This window comes from Pelophylax lessonae, assembly GCF_965119305.1.
Source record: "Pelophylax lessonae genome assembly, chromosome: 2".
NCBI classification, from domain to species: domain Eukaryota; kingdom Metazoa; phylum Chordata; class Amphibia; order Anura; family Ranidae; genus Pelophylax; species Pelophylax lessonae.
The window spans coordinates 675890668-675905954 of NC_138769.1; the positions used below are offsets into that span (position 1 = coordinate 675890668).

The 15287-nt window shown below is 41.1% G+C and overlaps 1 protein-coding gene across 3 annotated transcripts in view; it reads right to left on the reverse strand.

Annotated features, from left to right (window-relative positions):
* CNTN5 (contactin 5) overlaps window positions 1–15287 on the reverse strand; it is a 2223160-nt gene that overhangs the window by 1253478 nt on the left and 954395 nt on the right. Inside the window, exon 1 of one of the 3 annotated variants that reach the window (XM_082244683.1) lies at window positions 2980–3056. The exons of the other annotated variants lie outside the window; for them this stretch is intronic. The gene's annotated coding sequence lies outside the window, so the exon portion shown is untranslated. Of the gene's footprint in view, window positions 1–2979; window positions 3057–15287 lie in introns of those variants that run through there. 3 annotated transcript variants of the gene reach the window in all.

Below are 15287 nucleotides of genomic sequence, written 5' to 3' on the forward strand. Positions count from 1 at the left end.
AATTGTCGCCTATGGGGATTTTTAAGTACCAAAGTTTGTCACCATTCCGTGAGCGTGCGCAATTTTGAAACATGACATGTTGGGTATCTATTTACTCGGCTTAACATTATCTTTCACATTATGGAAAAAAATTGGGCTAACTTTACTGGTTTCTTATTTTTTAATTAAAAAAAGTGAATTTTTTCCAAAAAAATTGCGTTTGGAAGACCGCTACGCAAATACGGTGTGATAAAAAATATTGCAATAATCTCCATTTTATTCTCTAGGGTCTCTGCTAAAAAAAAATATATAATGTTTGGGGGTTCTAAGCAGTTTTCTAGCAAAACAACTGATTTTAGCTTGTAAACACCAAATGTCAAAAATAGGCCTAGGCAAGTGGCTAGGATGCATGATGATGCTCCTTGGATGTTAGGCCCCTCTATATGGCTAGGCTGTGAAAAAGTCTCACACATGTGGTATTGCCATACTCAGGAGGAGTGGCAGAATGTATTTTGGGGTGTCATTTTTGCTGTGTACATGCTATGTGTTAGGAATATCCTATAAATTGACAACTTTGTGTAAAAAAAAAAAGTTTTCATTTTTTTCCCACATTTTCCAAAAACCTGTGGAAAAAAATGATATGTTCAAACGACCCATTATGCCTCATAGAATATACGTTGGAGTGTTTGCTTTCCAAAATGGGGTCATTTTGTGGACTTTTCCATTGTATTGGTGCTCTAGGGCCTTGAAAAGTGTGATAGGTAGTAAGAAAGTTTTATGTGTATTTATGCTCCTAGAACGCCTGAATGTGCTTCTTGGACGTGGAGTCTCTTTTTGTGGCCAGGCTGTGTAAAAGTCTCACACATGTGGTATCGCCATACTCGGAAGGAGTAGCAGAATGTATTTTTGGGTGTAATTTTTGCTGTGTACATGCTATGTGTTAGAAATAGCTTATAAATTGACAACTTTGTGGGAAAAAAAAGAAAAAAAAATTTTTTTCTTCATTTTCCCAAGAATTGTGGGAAAAAATTACAACTTCAAAAAACTCACCATGCCTCTTACTAAATACCTTGGACTGTCTACTTTACAAAAAGGGGTCATTTGGTCGGTATTTGTACTGTCCTGACATTTCAGGGCCTCAAGAAAGGAGATAGGCAGTAAGTACATCTGGTGTGATCAATTTTCAGTAATTGGTACCATAGCTTCTAGACTCAATAACTTTCACACAGACTAAATAATATACACTAATTTGGGTTAATTTTACCAGAGACATGTAGCAGTATACATTTTGGCCCAAATGTATGAAGAAAAATTAATTTTTTGCAAAATTTCATAATTGAAACTAAAAAAAAGTGTTTTTTTTTTCAAAATTTTTGCTCTTTTTTTGCATATATCACGAAAAAAAAAAACCCCAGTTGTGATCAAATACCACCAAAAGAAAGCTCTATTTGTGTGAAAAAAATGATAAAAATTTTGTTTGGTTATAGTGTAGCATGACTGAGCAATTGTCATTCAAAGTGTGAGAGTGCTGAAAGCTGAAAATTGGTCTGGGCAGGAAGGGTGTCAAACTGCTCTGTATGGAAGCGGTTAAGAACCAAATCCTTCTGCCACTCTAAATTATTGCATCTGTTACTTTACAAAGTTAATATAAAAGAAAGGTAGCAGTGTTCCATGTTTTATTCTTTTAAAGTGTTACTAAACCCACAACAGTAAAATGAGTCTGTATATGCAGTAAAGCATGCTTGTTATACTCACTGTGGAACCTAAGGGGTTAATCCCCTGCATTGTGTAAAAAGGCTGTCCAGTCCTGTCTCCCCTGATCCTCCCTTTCTTCCACTGTCTCTAATAGATCTCCTGATATTTCCAGAGCTAGGGGATGGACTGCACATGCTCAGTTTGGTGTGTATTGCTAGAGAGTTATATTTCTTTTTTTCTTGAGAAAGTGCATGTGATCAGCACAGGGCCAATCAGCACTGTCCAGACAGAGGGCCAGGGGTCCTGCATTCTCATAGGACAATTGTGGGAAAATTAAAACTCCTCCTATAAGCTTTAACCAGACACTCAAGGAAGTCACAAGACTGCTCTAACCGCTGATAAAAAAAGGTATTTAGCAATTTAAATTTGCTAAAATAATTTCATTTCCATGTTCTGTGTACTGTGGGAGACCAGATATAGTGAATGCAGAGTCCTGGGTTTAGTAACATGTTAAATACTCAGTAAGTACAGTGAAATATCTGTTCATCTACCAGCAGTGCACATATCCCAAGTTTGGTTGTGTAATGATAGTACAATGAGTCTTTTTGTGGACTTAAATTACAAAAATTGCTGTCAGCTTTACCCAGTTGTCTGTAGTTAAACTACTGAATCCTACCCATTGCCATAATCTCTCCACAGCATAGGCACTAGCTGCTCTGTATTACAAGGCAAAAACCGACTCCTTGAGATAACAAGGGAAGTGTGCAAATTACACAGGAGAGCTGTCAAATTCTAATACAAATTTATAATATATTGATTACTTTTTTATATATTGAACAACTAACACAAAATGATTTCAATAAGACATTTAACAGACCAAATAGGAGCCAATAGGAGAAGTTCTTTGTACATTTTACACACACTTTAATTCTTCAAGATCCCTAATTTAGGTTAAACTGACAATGCTAAATGGCTAAAATTGTAATGTTTCCAAGATAGCATTAGCAGTTTGCTGATTCATTTACTTGCTACCAGGAGCTGCTCTTTAAAGAGAAGTGAAATGATATAACAATAATGATAGTAGAGTTAATTCATTACTATCCCTAGAATCCAACACACGTGTTAAAGTCTGCACAAAAAAGACAATACATCAAAATTTTACAAAGATTGGCTAATAAAAAAAAAAACAGAAGTTGCCATGTCCAATAACTCTTTATAAATGCATTTTCCTAATGACTCCAGACAATGAACCTAACTGAGATTTAAAGGATAACTCCTTTCTATTGTAAAGCACAAGATCCTCACCTTAGATGACTCCAAAGCTCATCACTCTGCAATCCTTCCGTACCGTCTCCTGCCTCAGTCTCCAGCTGATCTTTAACGATTATATGAAAGGTTGCTGTACGACACAGACCATGGTTACTTCTATTTGCAGTCTGTGCTTCACAGTGACTGCATGTGAGAGGATCAGCGACCATGATTCAGTGACTGGTGACTACACTGGGGGAGGGTGTATAATAAGATGTGATGCCTCCTCTTCCCAAGTCCTTTGCAGGCAGCTCATCCTACCTCTTAAACCTCCCCTCGATATATGTCGATTTAATGATAAGGCAGCTCAGAACATGCTTTTCACAATAGGTGATGATGGTGAGGGTAATTAAAATTTCAGTAAATCATGATATCTATGCACTTTAACACTTTTACTGTAAGCAGCAAAATGCCTTCTTGTCTGTAATGTACTATAAAGAATTCCTCCTAAAAGCAGGCTAGCACCTTAAAGGGTCAGTCCACCAAAGGTGATTTCCTTTTTTGGTGAATGCTGACAATTCCTAATAACCTCCCTGGGACTCTGTTGCTGGGAGTTTGAGGGTTTAATCACCCGCTGGGGGCATTATGAGGGGTTCCGGTTAAACCTTTTGGATTATTTGCTTCTTTGACATTATGAAATATTTACCAGGAACACACAAAGGTAGGTAGGAAATTAGAACATTCCCAAGTGGTATTCAGTTAGTCTACAAAAAGGAATATTTCCTCTTTTAACCACTTAAGCCCCGGAAGATTTTACCCCCTTCCTGACCAGGGCCTATTTTGCGATTCGGCACTGCGTGACTTTAACGGACAATTGCGCAGTCGTGCGACGCTGTACCTAAACGAATTTGATGTCCTTTTTTTCCCACAAACAGAGCTTTCTTTTGGTGGTATTTGATCACCTGTGCGATTTTTTGATCATGCGCTATAAACAAAAAAAAGCATCAATTTTGCAAAAATAACAATATTTTTCACATTTTTTTATATGAAATTCCCCCAAAAAAATTTAAAAATCAAATTTTTTTAACATTTTAGGCCAATTTGTTTTATGCTACATATGTTTGGTAAAAAAAAAATCGCAAAAAGCGTATTTTGATTGGTTTGCGCAAAAGTTATTGCGTTTACTAACTAAGGGAAAGAGTTTTGTCATTTTTGTTGTTTTTTTTTTAACGCGTAATGGCGGTAATCAGCGATTTGTTTTGCGGTACTGCGACATTGCAGCGGACAGATCGGACCCTTGACTGACATTTTTGACACTTTTGGGGTTACCAGTGACATTATTACAGTAATCAGTGCTATACATATGCACTGTTACTGTAAAATGACACTGGCAGTGAAGGGGTTAACTTTGAGAGGGAGGGGTTATGTGTGTCCCTAGGGGCGCGCTTCTAACTGTGATTGGCTGTGGCTTGAGGTGTAGGAACAGTGATCAACGGTTCTACATAGTAGAACCGTATGATCACTATTCTTACACAGGGAAGAATGACAGGCGGCTTTGTTTACATTAGCCGCCTGCCTTTCTCCTGCTCTAACGGACGATAATGAGTGACCGGCGGACATCGAGTCCACTGGGCACACGCGCGGGGGGGTCCGTGACCGCGTGGGAGTGTGCGCCTCCGGCGGCGCACGCTCGCTCCCTAGATCCTCACAGGCTAGCGACGTAGCCCTATGTCGCTTTGCCTGTGAGGGGCTGACTGCCGATGTAAATAGTCGTGCGGCAGTCGGCAAGCGGTTAAAATAGATGCTGGCAGCTCCTGTTATCTCTTAGGCATTCTATTGGTGAAATCTCAGTGTTTGAGCTCCAGTATCTGAACACTGTGAGCATTACGAGGGGTCCCCATTCTGCCTTTTGGGTTTTTTACTTCTTTAACCTTATTGATTATGTAATAGTAGCACACAAAGGTAGGTGGGAACAGTCAATTTTCCCAAGTGAGTTGGGCAACAAAAAGGGGTACAATAAACCCCCCTCCATTGCGGGAATTACGTTCCGGACCCAGCAGCGAAAAGTGAAAATCCGCGAAATAGAAAAACCCTATTAAAATGCATTGTAGGAATGTTTTTTTTACTGTCACTGTACTTTTAAAAGCATTTTAAGGTCACTTTAAACACACTTTTAAAACAATAGAAACTCATTTAAACACATAAAAGATACTTATATTTAATTAACAATGATTTATATAGTAAAATAACATTACAGAAAAAAACTGCAATATACAGGGACCGCGAAAACTGAACCGCGATGGAGTGGGGGGTTTACTGTATTTACTTTTTTGGCAGATGCTGACAGTTTCTGAAACCTCTCAGGCCCCGTTCACACTGGGGCGACGCTACTTCCCGGGGTCGCCCCAAAAAAGCTCCGGACCCTTTTTCTAAGTCGGAGCGACTTGTGTCGCTCCTATTAGAACCGGTCCACAGCTTCTCTATGGAGGGCGACCAGGTCCCCTGACAGGTCGCCCCAGTGTGAACGGGGTCTTAGGGACTCTATTCTCAGTGTTTGAGTTCCAGGGTCTAAACACTTGCTGCAGGCATTATGAGGGATTCCCTTTACACCTATTGGAATATTTACTGCTTTGAAATTATGAAATATATACTAGGATCACACAAAGTTGGGTAGGAGCACTCAACATTTTCCAAGTGGCATTTAGTAAGTCCACCAAAAGAGATATTTTCTTTTTTTAAAGTAGATGCTGACAGATCATGTTATCTCTTGGGGTATCTATTTGTGAGATGTCAGTGTTTGAGTTCCAGAGTCTGAACACCCACTGGCATTATGATGGGTTCCTATTCTGTCTTCCAGGTTTTTTTTACTTCTTTGACAATATGAAATATGTAATAGGAGTGCACAAGAGTAGGTGAGAACACCTAACATTCCCAAGTATTATTGGTAGATGCTAACATTGGTAGATGCTGAGATCCCTCTCAGGGACTCTTTAGATGAGATCTTAGTGTTGAGCAACAGGATCTGAACACCAGCTGAGGGCATTAGGAATGGTTTCCATTCTGCCTATTGAAATTGTTACATTTTTTATATTACTGAATATGTAAGAGTGGCTGACAGTTTTTATTAGCTAAGAATATCAGATTCTGATATCTCCCGGGATCTCAGTTTTGGAGTTCCATAGACTACACACTCACTGTGAGCTAAACGAGGGGTTTCTGTAATGCATGTTGCAACTTTTCCTTTTTTTACATTATGGAATATTTAATGGGAACACACAAAGGTTGGTGAGATCACTCAACATGTTCAAGTAACTCAGAGTTAGTCCATAAATAGGGATATTCATATTTTTGGTAGATGTTATTGGGGCTTGTATCTGTTGGGGACTCCCTTGGTGAGACCCAAGTGTTCAAGGGTTTTAACACCCCTGGGGGCATTATGAGCGGTTTCTGTTACGCCTGCTTTTTTTTTGGAATATGCAATAGGACCAACAGATGTAGTTGGGAACACTTAACATCCCCAAGTGACATTAAGAAAATTGGGAATTAAGATAAAACAATCTCACTGTTGGAGAATCCAAGACAAGAAGCCAGGAACTGACACAGCCCACTAAGCTTCACCTATATGATCACATTTTTGTGGGCTAGCATCGCTCAACTCTATTCCTGTGAGCCATGTGTTCTGTGAAACACATATTTAAGTATCAAATATTTTCTTAAAGCAGAACTCCTCCCAAAAGGGGAAGTTTCACTTGTTTTCCTACACCCCCCCCTTTTTCATCTGCCACATTTGGAACCTTTCGGGGAGGGGGGAGCAAGTACCTGTTATTGACAGGTACCCGTCCCCACTTCTGGGGGACCTCGGCTTGACCAGGTTCCCCTGGAAGTTCAGCCCCCCTCCTCCTTCCCTTGCCGTCATGCCATTAACAAAGCGCAGCATGCTTCGTGAATGCGCGGTAGGGAACCAACTGTGAAGCTGCAAGGCTTCACTGCCCATTTCCCTTACAAGGAATGGCAGTGGCCGGCACCCAAGAGCCGATTAAAAAATTGGCTTGGGTGCCGACTTTGCTGGATCCCTAGACAGGTAAGTGTTGTAATATTAAAAGTCAGCAGCTACAGTATTTGTAGCTGCTGACTTTTATTTTATTTTTTTTTGGGTGGGGGGACTGGAGCTCCTCCTTAACACTCCATCTTCACACCCTGGAATTTGGGTATTGTCTGGTGTTCAATCTGGGCTGTCGGAACATCAGCTGTAGGGTATATACTTTAATCTGTCATTGCTGACCCTCTTTTGAAAATACTTGCTGTCTAGCTTTTGGTCACAGATCTGAAACAGGTAAATGAGTAAAAGAATCAGAATTCCTTATCCTCATACTTGTTCAGGGTCAGGGGCACCAAAGCATAAGCATTACAGCCTGGGACCTTGTTTTTCCAGAGGAGAGGTCAGCAATGGCTGACCCCAATGGTTTTTTCATGACACTTTAAGATATCTGCAATCCCCCAGGATGGCATGACTAATAAATAGACCTTTCAAAGTGTTTGGCAAAATCTTAGTGCTACATAAATAATAATAACAATAATAATAATAACAAATCAATAAAAATCTTTGCTAAAATAAATCTATAATAATTCTAATGTTAATAAATGCAGATGTTCCAGAAGAAAGAAGACCCAAACCAAGCTGCTGGTTTATCCCCAGACGACATCTTGACCACATAGGTGGGAAATATTTTTAACACATGTCTGTCACTTTCCTGATTAACAGGTTTTAGCTGGAGGTTACCCTTTAAATCTATGTTTAAATACAGAAGAAAATCACTCTTCGTTAGCTTTCTGCAATCACTTCCGAATGGGAAAGGAAGAGCCCTCATGTGAGACAATCAGGACTTCATGGCATTGCCGAGTGCTGTCAGTCTAACACTGGAGCCTTGCTAACAGGAGGAGCTAACAGAATAAGCATGTTAACAGAATACTGCCATTTCAACAAGTTCAAGCAGTAGGCTGGGGGGGGTTTTTGACCAAGATGCATTGGTTAACTGTACTGGACTATAAATCAAGAGTGGCTGCACAGAATTAAAATTCTTTTGGTAGAAAAGCCAAGTCATATTTTGATTTTAGCTGTATAATTTAGCTGTTTGCCTGAGCTCTTTATCACTCAGAAGAATAGCTTTGAAAGGAAAAAAAAAAACATTGCATCCTCTGAACAGATCAAAAGAAATGGACATTTACTGACAATCAGGAATAAACAACAATGCCGTGAGACCAGGATTATTTCTTGGTCGTGTTTTTTAATGCATAGGATTCTTTGTAAAAAAGAATAACATTTTAATGAGGCAGGGGAATGGACCACAGCTAAAACTGTATTTACTTATGAAAAAAAAGAAAGAAAAAATATATTTATTAAAACTTTTGTCCGTCTCATCTGTCCCAAGCCTTTTATTGGCAGTGCCGGGCTGATATGGAAACAAACATTAGAAATAAGTAAAATTCTGAAGGAATCACCCCCGCTGTGCCTAGATACGCTGGTCACCCCATGGTGCCTTTTAATTCCGTGCAGTAAACAACATTGATTCTGTCATGATCAGAGATCGACACAAAATGGAGATGATACAGGCATAAAATCCTGCTCTTTTAATTATTCCACCTACACGGGAGCCCTATGAATTGTGAGACTTCAAAACAGTCACCGTTGATTATTAAGAGATAGTGCTTTACCTGTGCCTTTATAAAGTAATAAAAATAAATATTGTCTTTGATATGAGGATGCATGCATATACACTTTCATATTTTGTGAATTTCTATTTAATTTTCTCCTGGGAAATAATGCTCCAGAACTGTAAGCAGATGCCTCTCTGATGTCATGGGGTTTCAAGAGAAGAACATCTGCCTGGGATATGCTGGATATTACAGTGCTCCTTCATTCAGGGCTCTTCTAAAAACTGACCAGGAATGTAGAGTGGCTCTGCACTTATTGTATAAATTATTTTTTTACTATGGTAAAGATAAAAATTAATTATGTAAAAAAAGGAAAAAAAAATTCAATTAATTACGTAAAAAAAAAAAAAAAAAAATTCTAGTCATATGAGTATGTTATATTGTACATAACTCTTCTTGCACTTGAATTGAATTGTATTGTAACCGTACTGTCTTCCATTGTTTTTTTTTTAATCACTTGTGGACCGCCTATTGTGTATTTACGTCGGTATTTTGACATTAAATACCGTGGTCATGGCAGCAGACAGCTGCCATAACCCCAGTATTTTTTTAAACGGCGGGCAGTCCGCTTTAAAATAAGGGTGGTCCCAGCAGCAGATTTGCCACGGGATCACCTTTATGGGTGGCGGGAGAGGTGCCCCCCTCCCACTGCTTCCCCGCTTCCCTGTCGTTTTCCCTGCTTACCAAACCTGACGGTAGTGGGGAAAACAATCTGGTCCATTATCCTCTCAGGCAGGAAGTCGAGTGAGGGCAAGATGGCCCTCACTCGACTCTATGGCCTTGGAGGACCGGAGCGAGGTCATATGTCACTTCCTAGCAACGGATTTAGAGGAGACTATTTTTTTTCATTAACCCCCTCCCATCCGCGCTACAGCCTATATACGGCTGCAGCGCGGACTCGATTTTAAACGGCCTCCAGTGACACGCCCCCCGCGCGCATCGGGGAGAATCTGTGTCGGCCGTGTCCCTTTGACACGGCCGATCACAGATCGTGGTGAATGGCCAATCACAGCGGCCATTCACCACGTGATCAAGCCGTCCAATGAGAGATGATCTCATATGTAAACATATGAGATCATCTCTCATCGCCGGCGCTCCTTCCTCACACAGACACTGCAGTGTGAGGAAGGAGGGGGAGCCGACAGCCGCTGGGGACACAGAGACATGTAATCAGGGCACTGATCACCAGTGCCCTGATTACTAAAGGTAAAAAAACCACACACATTGCCCCCCCATCAGTGCCCACAGTGCCCGCCATCAGTGCCCCCATCAATGCCCACAATCAGTGCCCATAGTGCTGCCAGTCAGTGCCCATCAGTGCCTGCTCATCTAGGCACTGATGAGCACTGACTGGCAGCACTATGGGCACTGAGTGTGGGCACTGATGGTGCTGCCCATCAGTGCTCATCAGTGCCGCCCATCAGTGCTCATCAGTGCCGCCCGTCAGTGTCCATCAGTGCCACCCGTTAGTGTCCATCAGTGCCACCTATCAGTGCCCATCAGTGCCACCCGTCAGTGCCACCTCTCAGTGCCCAGCAGTGCCACCTCTCAGTACCCAGCAGTGCCACCTCTCAGTGCCCAGCAGTGCCGCCAATCAGTGCCGCCTATCAGTGCCGCCTATCAGTGCCGCCTATCAATGCCACCTATCAGTGCTCATCAGTGCGGCATATTAGTACCTCCTCATCAGTGCCCATAAGTGCCACCTCATCAGTGCCCATAAGTGCCACCTCATCAGTGCCCATAAGTGCAGCCTATCAGTGCCCATAAGTGCAGCCTATCAGTGCCCATCAGTGCCGCCTCATCAGCGCACATCAGTGAGGGAGAAAAATTTATTTTCAAAATTTACTCGCAGAAAATAAGAAAAACTTTTTTTTTTTTTTTTCAAAATTTTCTGTCTTTTTTCTTTTTTTTTGTAAAAAATAAAAAACCCAGAGATGATTAAATACCACCAAAAGAAAGCTCTGTTTGTGTGAAAAAAATTTCATATGGGTACAGTGTAGCATGACCGCGCAATTGTCATTCAAAGTGTGAGAGCGCTGAAAGCTGAAAATTGGCCTGGATGGGAAGGGTGTTTAAGTGCACAGAAGGCAAGTGGTTAAGAAAAAAAATGATTTTTTTTTCTTTTTTAGTGTAGATCTGAGGTCTTTTTGACCCCAAATCTCACAATAAAGAGGTCCTTTCATTCTTATTTCTATTACAAGGGATGTTTACATTCCTTGTAATGGGAATAAAAGTGATCAATATTGTTTTTTTTTTAAAAAAGGACAGTGTAAAAATAAAAATTAAAAGATAAAATAAATAGGAAAAAAAAATTTAAATGCCCCGTCCCCGTTAGCTCGCGTGCAGAAGCGAACACATACGCAATTCGCACCCACATATGTAAATGGTGTCCAAACCACCCATATGAGGTATCCCCGCTATCGTTACAGCGAGATAAATAGTTTTACCCTAGACCTCCTCTGTAACTCTAAACTGGTAACCCGTAGAAAGTGTCGCCTATGGGGATTTTTAAGTACCAATGTTTGTCGCCATTCCACAAGTGTGCACAAATTTTGAAGCATGACATGTTGGGTATCTATTTACTCGGCGTAACATTATCTTTCACATTATAGAAAAGAATTGGGCTAACTTAACTGTTTTCGTATTTTTTGATTCAAAAAAGTGTATTTTTTCTAAATAAATTGCGTTCGTAAGACCGCTGCGCAAATTCTGTGTTATAAAAAATATTGCAAAGAACTCCATTTTATTCTCTAGGGTCTCTGCTAAAAAATATGATGTTAGGGGGTTCTAAGTAAATTTCTAGCAAAAAAAAAAAACTGCTTTTAACTTGTAAACAACAAATGTCAGAAAAAGGCCCGGTCCAGAAGTGGTTAACGTGCTGTGCCAACTGTTGGTAATATCTACAGTAAATCCTGTATAATATTAATAAAAATAATCATTTTTCTGGGTCTCCTTGCTGTGAAAAGCTGAAATTGACACACACATCTACACACATGCTAGCTAGCCAAACAGCTTTTAACTTCAGCTTGTTCAATTAGGGCTCTTTCACACGGGCGTTCCATAAGGGCTCTTTCACACGGGCGTTCCGTATGTCCGTTTTTCATCCCTTCCGATTGCGGATGAAAAACGGACATAATGCAAGTCAATGGGATTGCGGATGTCGGCGGATGTACATCCGCTAACATCCGTTTATCGTCCGGTCCGCTCATGTCCTTTTTTTTGGACTGAAGAGAACCCTATTTTTCCTCCGTAAAAAAAACGGAACGGACACAAAACGGATGTTAGCGCTGACATCCGCTCCGATCATATCCTTTTTTTTTTTTTTTTTCCAATAAAATACAGTATAATATGTAAACTTTGACCCAGGTAGTGGTCTAGTGGTCTAGGAAGTGACAACAATCACCAGTTACCACACCCCAAGTACCACTCCCAATACAAGCAGCAGTCATGGCCCGTGATGTGTCCCACGAACGTCTGATCCAGCTAGTACATGCCAGGCCTGGCATTTGGGACAAACATTGTACCGAGTATAGTGACCGGATCACCAAATCCAGGCTGTGGGAGGAAATTTTCAAGGACGTGACCCCCAACTGGACCTCCTTGAGTGATAGGCAACGTCGCATACGTGGTAAGTGTATCTTTTGGGGGGATGTGAGGGTGGGGTTGTCATGCTGAGACTTGTGGTCCACCTAATTGTGACATATGGGTGGACTACAAGTCTCAGCATGCTAAAAGAGACAGATAGGTGAAATGTAAAGTTATATTACCATATCTTTCACTGTTCGCTTGCTGAGACTTGTGGTCCACCTAATTGTGACATATGGGTGGACTACAAGTCTCAGCATGCTAAAAGAGACAGATAGGTGAAATGTAAAGTTATATTACCGTATCTTTCACTGTTTGCTTGCTGAGACTTGTGGTCCACCTAATTGTGACATATGGGTGGACTACAAGTCTCAGCATGCTAAAAGAGACAGATAGGTGAAATGTAAAGTTATATTACCGTATCTTTCACTGTTCGCTTGCTGAGACTTGTGGTCCACCTAATTGTGACATCTGTCATGTAATTAAGTTTATATTATCCATTTTTCATAGGCAAAAAAATCATCACGAGATGGAGGTCACAAAGGGACCGCTACAGGAGGGAACTGAACGATGAGGCTGAGGAGAGCAGAAGTGGGGCAGGAGTCAGCCAGAGGAGGAGAAGTCCTTTTTTTGAAATGCTGTCATTCCTGCGTAATGTTATGGACTTAAGACCGTGAGTACAAAGCTGTCATTCTACGTAAAATTTAATCAATTTGAAAAGTAGGACAAATAATTTATCAATGTATTGTATTACAGCACCAGCTCCAACATTACAGAAACAGAAGAGGAGGGGGAAGAGGTCACCGAAGCAGAGGCTGACACAAGTGACCACGAATCACAGCCTCAAACTTCTGCACAGGTGTCTCCTCAACATACTCAAGTCCGCACGCCAAGACAACATGTAAGTAAATTTTACCAAACCTAAGCCCCTATTGTAAACATTAATAAAGACAAATGTTCTAACAAATTTCCCTACTGTACAGGTTCCCAGAGCTTCTAGAGGGTCACAAAGAAGAGGTGCTGCACCAACACCAATGGACACTGCCATGATGAAGTTCATGGAGGATATGAGGGCCATGCGTAGGTCTGAATCCATGGACCCCTTCCTAGACTCAAACAATTATGATGCTGCATTCCTCCGCAGCCTATATCATCATTTGGTCCAGACCCCTAATAATAAAAAAATGGAGGTACAAATGCAGATATCTCATGTAACCATCACATGTATAAAAGCTGCAATAGCTGGGGAACCCATACCAGAATATCATTTGTATCAAAGGCCAGTCCAGCATCCAATGATGCCAAGTACATCACCTGGCCATTATGGTTATAATCCATCCTACCCCCCTAACCCAACCCTGCCATATAATAGGATGCCAACCCATACCCTCCCACCATGTGGACCCCCATCCCATGCACCACCATTTACCCAGTCAAAGCCCACCAGCAGCCAGCAAACGTCAAGCTCTCAGGACTCCTACATGTCCCAAACGTCTGCATCTTCCTCATCAACGCATTTCGGGAATGCTCCAAGTCCCTATTATCAGGACTTATAAGGTTGACTTTGGATTTTGAATTGTCTTTTATTTCATATTAAAATCACAGAGGTTGTTATGTGTGATGCTGTTTAAATAAAAAAAAATTTCTGACAAAGAATTTGTTTTTATTCTTTTATTGAACAAATGGAAACTATTATATTAATGAACAAAAGGAAAATAAGTGCAGTTACAATCTTTAAAAAGATTACATATGGGCATACTGCCATGGAACTTCTCCTTCAGGGGTCATGAAATAATCTGCGAATTTATCTCGTAGAGCAAGAGCTGAATGGTTCGGGCGCAGTCCACCATATTGCACAGAGGGCAAATGTGTTTCATCTTCATCATCCATGCTCAAGCCTTCTTTATCACGTACGATATTGTGCAACACACAACATGCTTTGATCACTTCTTCGGCATTATCCACTTTAAGTTGAATGGCACTATGGAAAATGCGCCACTTGTTTGTTAAGATTCCAAATGTGCACTCAACGAACCTTCTTGCTCTACTCAGTCTGTAGTTAAAAATCCTTTTTTGGCTTGTTAGATTATGTTTGGCGTATGGCCTTAAAAGGTGACGTGAGAGGGCAAATGCTTCATCAGCCACTAAAACGTGAGGTATAGCTGGTCCATTTGTTCCTGGCAGTGGCTTGTCAGCAGGTAGGTTTAGACGTCCATCTAACAGCCTTCTACCCATAGCGGATGTCCTGAAGACACGGGAGTCAGCAGAGCTACCATATGCACCAATGTCCACCATAATAAATTTATAGTTGCTATCACAGATAGCCATCAGCACCAATGAAAAAAATTTTTTGTAATTGAAATAACTGGAGCCTGATCCAGGAGGCATTCTAATCCGCATATGTTTCCCGTCAAGGGCACCAAGGCAGTTGGGAAATTGGGTCTTCATCAGGAATCCCTCAGCTATTTGCAACCACACATTTTCATCAGGGACAGGCATTGCAATCGGTGTTAGCTCCTCCCATATGGCCTTGCAGGTGTCATGAACGATCATTGATATTGTAGAGATCCCCAATAGAAAATAATGGTTCAGACACGTAAATGTCTGCCCGGATGCAAGAAACCTAGGCATAAGGAAATTAGACAAGAATTAACGGAAAAGTACATTTTAGTTGGTAATTTCATGTTATCTGACATTTGCCCCTAGCATATAGCATGACATATAGCATGACAACAGCATATAAAGCATGACAACAGCAGCTGACTTACCTGAGAGTCACTAGCAGACGCTCTGCTGGCGGCACACTGCGTCTTATATTGGTGTCCATCCGCTGAAGACGTGGTAACAATTTCTCCAAGACAAAATCAAATGTCGTTACGTTCATTCTGGTGAAATTGAAAAATTTAACCGGATACCGTCTTAAATCCGCATAGTGTAGGGACAGAAATCCCTCAGAGGGCCTCTTTAGCATCATCGGATGAACCCAATAGGTGCGACGTTTTCGCTGAACAGTCTTCCTCCTCCGGCTCTCCACTCCCCTCACATAATACAGTAGCATAAGACATGTG